The sequence below is a fragment of the Triticum dicoccoides genome, chromosome 4B (genome assembly GCF_002162155.2).
Source record: "Triticum dicoccoides isolate Atlit2015 ecotype Zavitan chromosome 4B, WEW_v2.0, whole genome shotgun sequence".
In the NCBI taxonomy this organism is placed as follows: Eukaryota; Viridiplantae; Streptophyta; class Magnoliopsida; order Poales; family Poaceae; genus Triticum; species Triticum dicoccoides.
Window position 1 is genome coordinate 409,396,891 of NC_041387.1, and position 7,942 is coordinate 409,404,832.

A 7,942-nucleotide genomic window follows, 5' to 3' on the forward strand; every position below is an offset into this window, starting at 1 on the left:
ATTGTACCTTCTCTCGAATTGGAAAGTAGCACATCACATAAAACCGTTCCCGTGATGCCTACACCAACTAGAGAGGAAGCTAATGATAATGATCATGAAACTTCAAATCAGGTTACTACTGAACCTCGTAGGTCGACTAGAGCATGATCCACACCAGAGTGGTACGGTAATCCTGTCATGAAAGTCATGTTACTAGACCAAGGCAAACCTATGAACTATGAAGAAGCTATGATGAGCCCAGATTCCGACAGATGGCTTGAGGCCATGAAATCTGAGATAGGATCCATGTATGAGAACAAAGTGTGGACTTTGGTGGACTTGCCCGATGATCGACAAGCCATAGAGAATATATGGATCTTCAAGAAGAAGACTGATGCTGATGGTAATGTTACTGGGTACAAAGCTCGACTAGCCGCAAAAAGTTTTCGACAAGTTCAAGGGGTTGACTACGATGAGACCTTCTCACCCGTAGCGATGCTTAAGTCTGTCCGAATCATGTTAGCAATTGCCACATTTTATGATTATGAAATCTGGCAAATGGACATCAAAACTGCATTGCTTAATGGATTTCTTAAAGAAGAGTTGTATATGATGCAACCGGAAGGTTTTGTCGATCCTAAAGGTGGCAACAAAGTGGGAAAACTCCAGCGATCCATCTATGGACTAGTGCAAGCATCTCGGAGTTGGACTACACGCTTTGATGAGGTGAACAAAGCATATGGTTTTATACCGACTTTTGGTGAAGCTTGTATTTACAAGAAAGTGAGTGGGAGCTCTGTAGCATTTCTGACATTATATGTAGATGACATATTGTTGATTGGAAATGATATAGAATTTCTAGATAGCATAAAAAGGATACTTGAATAAGAGTTTTTCAATGAAAGACCTCGGTGAAGCTGCTTATATATTGGGCATCAAGATCTATAGAGATAGATCGAGACGCTTAATAGGACTTTCACAAAGCACATACCTTGACAAAGTTTTGAAGAAGTTCAAAATGGATCAGTCAAAGAAAGGGTTCTTGCATGTGTTACAAGGTGTGAAATTGAGTCAGACTCAAAGTCCGACCACTTCAGAAGATAGAGAGAAAATGAAAGTCATTCCCTATGCCTCAGCCATAGGTTCTATCATGTATGCTATGTTGTGTACCAGACCTGATGTGTGCCTTGCCATTAGTTTGGCAGGGAGGTACCAAAGTAATGCAGGAGTGGATCACTAGACAGCGGTCAAGAACATCCTGAAGTACCTGAAAAGGACCAAGGATATGTTTCTCATTTATGGTGGTGACGAAGAGCTTGTCGTAAATGGTTATGTCGATGCTAGCTTTGACACTGATCCGGAAGACTCTAAGTCACAAACCGGATACATATTTATATTGAATGGTGGAGCTGTCAGTTGGTGCAGTTCCAAGCAGAGCGTCGTGGCAGGATCTACATGTGAAGCGGAGTACATAGTTGCTTCGAAAGCAGCAAGTGAAGGAGTCTGGATGAAGAAGTTCATATACGATCTAGGTGTAATACCTAGTGCATCGGGTCCAATGAAAATCTTTTGTGACAATACTGGAGCAATTGCCTTGGTAAAGGAATCCAAATTTCACAAGAGAACCAAACACATCAAGAGATGCTTCAACTCCATTCGCGAACAAGTCAAAGATGGAGACATAGAAATTTGCAAAATACAAACGGATCTGAATGTAGCAGATCCATTGACTAAGCCTGTTCCACGAGAAAAACATGATCAGCACCAAGACTCCTTGGGTGTTAGATTCATTACAATGGAATCCAGATTATTGACTCTAGTGCAAGTGGGAAAAACATGCCCTAGAGGCAATAATAAAGTTGTCATTTATATTTCCATATTCATGATAAAGGTTTATTATTCATGCTAGAATTGTATTGATCAGAAACTTAAATACATGTGTGAATACATAAACAAATACTGTGTCCCTAGTATGCATGTACTAGACTAGCTCGTTGATCAAAGATGGTTAAGGTTTCCTAACCATAGACATGTGTTGTCATTTGATAATGGGATCACATCATTAGGATAATGATGTGATGGACAAGACCCACCTGTTAGCTTAGCATAATGATCGTTCAGTTTATTGTTATTGCTTTCCTCATGTCAAATGCATATTCCTCTGATTATGAGATTATGCAATTCCCGGATACCGGAGGAATGCCTTATGTGCTATCGAACGTCACAACGTAACTGGGTGATCATAAAGATGCTCTATAGGTATCTCTGAAGGTGTTTGTTGAGTTGGCATGAATCGAGATTCAGATTTGTCACTCCGAGTATCGGAGAGGTATCTCTGAGCCCTCTCGGTAATACACATCATAAGCTTTCAAGCAAATGACTAAGGAGTTGGTCACGAGGTGATGTATTATGGAACGAGTAGAGAGACTTGCCAGTAACGAGATTGAACTAGGTATGAAGATACCGACGATCGAATCTTGGGCAAGTAACATAACGATAGACAAAGGGAATTACGTATGTTGTCATAATGGTTCGACCGATAAAGATCCGCGTAGGATATGTAGGAGCCAATATGGGAATTAGGTTCCGCATTTGGTTATTGAACGGAGAGGTGTCTCGGTCAGGTCTACATAGTTCTCGAACACATAGGGTCCGCACGCTTAACGTTCGCTGACGATATAGTGTTATATGTGTTATATGTTTTGGTGACTGAATGTTGTTCGGAATCCCAGAAGAGATCACGGACATGACAAGGAGTCTCGAGGACGAGAGGTAAAGAGTGATATATAGTACGATGGTATTTGGACATGGAAAGTGTTTCGGGACGTACCGGGAAGGAATCGGGTCACCGCAAGGGGTTTTGGGCAACCCCCGACAAGATATGGGCCTTATGGGTCAAAGGAGGGGACAGACCAGCCCACAAGGGGGCTGGTGTGCCCCTCCCATGGCTGGCCGGCCCTAAGGGGAAGGAAAGTGGAGGAGTGGCCCCTCCCGCCTTTCCCTCTTCAAGAGAGAAAGGAAAGGGGGGGCACCTCCTCCTTCCTTCCTCCCGCGCTCCAAATAAGGAAAGGGGGGCACGGCTTGGGAGAGACCCCAAGTAGGATTCCTCCTACTTAGGCGCCCCCTTGGTTGCTCCTCCCTCCCTCCCACCTATATATATGTGGGAGGGGGCGCCTAGAACACAACAAACAATTTCTTAGCCGTGTGCGGCGCCCCCCTCCACCGTTTACACCCTTGGTCATATTTTTGTAGTGCTTAGGCGAAGCCCTGCGGAGATCACTTCACCATCACCGTCACAACGCTATTGTGCTGTAGGAACTCATCCACTACCTCGCCGTCTTGTTGGATCAAGAAGGCTCGGACGTCACCGAGCTGAATGTGTGCTGAACGCAGAGGTGCCGTACATTCGGTACTCGATCGGTTGGATCACGAAGAAAGTTCGACTACATCAACCGTGTTGTGAAATGCTTCCGCTGAAGGTCTACGAGGGTACGTAGAAACACTCTTACCCCTCGTTTCTATGCATCTCCGTGGATAGATCATTGTGTGTGTGTAGAATTTTTTTTGTTTTGCATGCAATGTTCCCCAACAATATGAGTATCTCATGAAGACTTCAATAAAATCAGATACTTTGGAGATGTATCACTAAGCCAATGAATGTGATGTGTATATCTGTTATGTGACTCAAATTGTATTGGCAAAGGATATTGTAAGAGATGTGAATGTATGTGTATTGGATGACATATGAAAAATGCAACGTTTATATGTGCTTCTTTTGTATTGCCTATGTATTTTGTGTGGTGTTGTGCAGTACTTATGATATCAGCCTCCAGGCATTGGACAGTCACTGATATCCCTTTTCTCATGCCATGTGGATAGTTATCACAGATGGGTCAGCCGATCAGTGGTGTAACTAGTCATTAACCGGCAAAACAACACATATGTGAAGAAGAAGTCATCACTGGCCTGGAGGTACTGACGGGACATTGGTGTGTCAGTGATGATATGAATTGGCCGGTCAATTCTATACATATTTGTAGTAGCGTGTCGACGAAAGATTCATGATTTGGTAAATTTCTGAGATTTTCCACTTTGTTCTTGTTACTACTGGAGGTTTGAGATTATGATGGCTCGAGAAATTGTTATCTTTTTGAGTGATTCTTTTTTGGTTTTGGCCGGAACTTTACCACTTCTCGGTTATTTGTAGCACTAATCCTCAAAAGAGAAGAAAATCCGCTTTCCATTGTTTGGCAGGAAATATCATTTATGGAAGGAAACCAATGAGGATTACTACAAATCAAGCCGAATGGAGCAACTTTCATGTGGAGAGCCAACTCATCAGGGGCACCAGTGCAAAAGACGACCTTTCATGCGAGTGCCACCGCTCGTATGGGTAGTCGTATGAGGTGCCAATAGTTCCACCACATCTATACAAGACACTTTTGTGAAGGGATCAAAGGGAGGAGAGAAAGCTAGCCGCCGCCACCACATCCAAAATAAAGAAGGAGGTGATCTGAAGAACCATCGGAGATCTTCTTAGTTTTGGTCCTTTCATCTCCATCATCATCTCATCCCTCGCTGTTGTAAGCAAAGTTCCAAGTTGTCAGAAAAAGTTGTAACTCTATTCATACTCATCTGGAGATCAAGAGTATTTGAATTATCAATTTCATATTTATTGTGGATCTTCACGGTATTTCCGATATGTTTTTCATGGGTTTAATCTTTGGTATGATTGGTCTCTCTATTATGATGCGCGAGTAATTCCCCTTAGGTGTGGGATATGTAAGTGAGTGGTAAGATTTATTTGTGACTGTTCTATATGTTGTCATTTGTGTTTATAGCCTTATGATTTGTCTAGTAAGTTGTTATACTGCGGTGAACTCTATGCGTGTTGCCCGATTTAAGGGCCTAGGCAACATGATCTCAAGAACTACTTAGGTAACACATATTGTTTAGGAAATCTGCGACCTCTGACATGACAGGTGGACACATCTATTTGTACCGAAGAAAATATGAGATAACAGTGATCCATAAAACTTAATGCTTGGTTCCGATCCGAGGACCTTAATTGCCGAGACAACCACGCTATGGCAACGAGCAAGAAGGACCATAAAATGGAACGTACTCCCATGAGGAGTTCCATTACCTTAGGGTGATCCTCCTACAAAACAAACATATCAAATGCTATGAATATGATACAAGGTATCTGGTATTACCGTTGCACTGACACACTTGATATGATATATACCAGGAGCTAAATTCTCTCTGCGCCTAATCTCTCCATTGTAGGAAACACAACCCTACTTTCATGTTTATTTATGTTATTTACTTTCAAGAGTTTCTATCATTGTTAATATAAGCCTTTTATCTTTGTCACTCTGGCTTATCCGTAACAATATTTGTAGAATCACAGGTAGTTACTTCAAATAAGAATTGTGACACCTTGTGTGTGCAAAAGCGCTAATATAAATACTCTCCGATGCTCTTCGTTGGGACAATGACTAATTGGGATAGTTCCATGAAAGTGCTACATAACCCTATGTGTCTTGCAAGCCATCAGATTACTTGTGGTAGGAGTCTTTTGTGAGGAATCAACTTGTGATTTACCTGAAAAAGTTGGTGAAGGTATGGAGATCCCCTCAACGTCTAACACTAGTGGTTGTGATTCACCATCATGGGATTATCTCAAGGCCCTTTGTAGTGTTGGTGTACCTTGATAGTAATGCCCACCCCTCAAACAATGATTAGTTTCCGTCCAAGGAAATGAACATTGGGACACATCCTCGTCTCTGATGTCTTTGGTTATCCCTAACCCTAGCTCATTACTTGTGGTTTACTTTGGTCACTTGACCTTGCAATCATCTTCATGTTGTTTATCTCACCATAGCAAATGTTTAGGCATGTATTCATATTCCATATAGGCTAAACTTGCTATCAATCAAAGTAAATTTTGTAGTTGTCTGCATTAACCCTCCCCCTCTAGGTCCATCTTGATCTTTTCAGCCTCGCCATCTATGAAGGTTCGCCCTCTGATTGCTCTGGATGCCACCAAGTGTACAAGGAAGCCGACGCCGGCGGGCAAGGCCCTCGACGAGGCAACGAAAAAGAAGAGGAAGATTCATCCAATCCAATGCCTTCTTCATGTCTGGAGGCTCTGATGCCTTCTCCTCCATATTTGACCACCCCACACCTCCTCCGCCTATAGCTACCATAGCCGTCAGTGAGGATCATGCCCACCAAGTGTCTATCGCAAGGTCCAAAGGGTAAAAACCATTTTTCATTTTGTCCATATATTTTAGTGATACGGCGTGATGATGATCGTGTGACATGTTTGTTCTTGATGATTGTATTGTGAATGAATATGGTATTGCAAGTTTCATGTCTAAATTGGATGAATCGCACATACTCGGTCTCGATGACACATCAATGTCTATGGCCGGTGATCATGGGAGGGATGAATATCGTTACAGGGAGGGTGATGATGTCGAAGTGGAGGAAGTTGAGGATCCCATGTGACACAAACCAAGCATGAAGAAGGCAAGGTCAATGATCTATGATATGCAAGAAGGCATTGCTATTGTGCCTTTCTTCGATGAATGTCTCTCTTGATGCCTATATTGGTACTGATCAAACGACGGAGAAGTTTTGCAAAGGATGGATGATTACTACTCAAGCAATGTGACAATTTATTCCAACCGCATTCAAGGTTCTCTTGCCCACTGTGGAGCGTGGTCCAAGATCAATGCCATATATGGTTTGGTTGTGTTGATCAAGCCAACATTGCACCGCCGAATATGCCTATCATCCAACACATATACAAGCAAAGCAACAAGAAGCGCGACAACAAAGGAGTTCGTATTGCACCATTGCTATAAGGAGTTAGTTGGTAATGAGAAGTGGGCATGGGGAAATTTTGATTGACACCCTAGGACAAGAATGAGCATGACGGTTGATGTTGGTGATGAGGAGCGTAAAAGTCCTCACTCTAGGACGGATGTGCAAAATATTACAGAAGAGAGGAATATGAATGGAGGTGTCGGTGTGTACAAAGAGGGGAATTGTGTTTGACCGAGACCAGAAAAGCAGTAGCGGCTGAACGAACAAGAGAAGATGGTGAGATGAATGTGCTCAAGTTCATGGAGGATGAGAAGTTGAGAGAAAATGTGACAACCAAAGCGAGGACGGTGCAATCGGAGGAGTGTAAGATTGCACTCGAGGAGGAGAGGCTCGCAAAAGAGAAGAAGGATGACGAGCGTGCTATCTTCATGGATCCGAGAACGATCGATGGCATGATGAGGCAATATTGGCAACTCACTCGTGGTGAGATTGTAGCCAAATCGATGTTCGGTTTGTGGTGGCAGCCGTGGTGGCTATGGTCATGATGGTGGTCATGGTGCCAGTCAAGGTGTCGACCGTGGTGATGGTGAGCATTGGAGTGCTTGATTTGGTGTAGTATGAACTTTATAGGGGTTGGTCCACCACATAAGACTTGCTATGTGTGGTTTTCTCTTGGATAAAAGTTGATCGATTTGGTGGCTTTCATATGAAGTATATGTATGTTTTAATTTTTTTTGCGGGAATGTATGTTTTAATTTGAATTGGATATGTATATGTTTGTAGTTGAATTATTGCATATGCTGCATTTGAATTTTCAAATTATTGATGAAGTGTCGTGCTTTGTTTCAAATATATGCGGCCAGAGATGAAAGAAATAAAAAGAATTAGGACGTTAAATTTAGGGGTTTGGTTAGCTCCGGTAACTTTTTAAACTCGTAGTATTTGACGAGTTAATTTTTTATTTTATTTTGAGGGGCAGGAGTTAGTAAGGTTTGAAAATGTTCTAACCCACCCTTCCCGCTGCGTCCTATGTGATCAAGACTTCGAGGACATTCATCACCTCCTGACCGCCTGCGTCTTCTCCAGATAGATCTGGCATCGCTCTCTTGCCTGGTGCAAACTCACT